Source organism: Microtus ochrogaster, chromosome 16 (genome assembly GCF_000317375.1).
Source record: "Microtus ochrogaster isolate Prairie Vole_2 chromosome 16, MicOch1.0, whole genome shotgun sequence".
In the NCBI taxonomy this organism is placed as follows: Eukaryota; Metazoa; Chordata; class Mammalia; order Rodentia; family Cricetidae; genus Microtus; species Microtus ochrogaster.
In genome coordinates this window covers 56,325,554-56,326,361 of record NC_022018.1, presented here as the reverse complement: position 1 = coordinate 56,326,361, position 808 = coordinate 56,325,554, and the positions used below count along the sequence as shown (strand labels likewise).

The 808-nt window shown below is 48.4% G+C and overlaps 1 protein-coding gene across 1 annotated transcript in view; it reads left to right on the top strand.

The window, feature by feature from the left end:
- F12 (coagulation factor XII) overlaps nt 1–808 on the top strand; it is a 7,626-nt gene that overhangs the window by 1,630 nt on the left and 5,188 nt on the right. The window lies entirely within an intron of this gene.

The window sequence follows — 808 nt, the reverse complement described above, 5'->3', positions numbered from 1 at the left end:
CCTGCCTCTGCCTCCCGAGTGCTGGGATTAAAGGCGTGCGCCACCATCGCCCGGCTGATAGCTCTTCTTTTTGAGATTACAATCCTATTTCCCCTTTCCCTTTCCTCCCTCCAACACAGTTATTTTTTTCTAATTAATTATATTCTCTATAGCAGATTCGCAAATTCTATGAGGTTCCCGTGGACCTCTGACGGCGACATTTTCATCAGTTACCGACATGTAACCGTGTTTCATGTGTGATTCTGTTCAAAGGCATCATATTCAGTGTGCATGTTGTTGCTCCCTCAGCGCTGACCTCTTGGCCAATAGCACGGTTACTGCTTGCCTGAACAAGGCATCTCTGACTCTGTTTCTCCCTAAGGTCCAAGACAGCTTCTTGTGGCGGGAGCTCTAGATAACACTTCAGCATGCGCAGAAGCACATCTTCCCTTCTTTCTCCTTGAAGTTCTGGGGATTGGTGCTAGGCAAGTGCTTGACCACTGAGCTAAAACCCTAGCGCTCTTTAAAAAAAAGAAAGGAAGAAAAGAAAACTGGGCTGGGCATGGTAGAGCATTCAAAAAACAAAATAAAAGCTGCTAGGCAGTGGCAGCACACGCCTAATCCCCCTAATCCCAACACTCAGGAGGCAGAGGTGGGAAGATCTCTGTGTGTTTGAGGCCAGCCTGGTCTACAGAGTGAGTTCCAGGGCAGCCAGGACTGTTACACAGAGAAACCCTGTCTCAAAAAACAGAGAGAGGAGAGAGAGAGAGAGAGAGAGAGAGAGAGAGAGAGAGAGAGAGAGAGAGAAGAAGGGAGAGGGAGGGAGGGA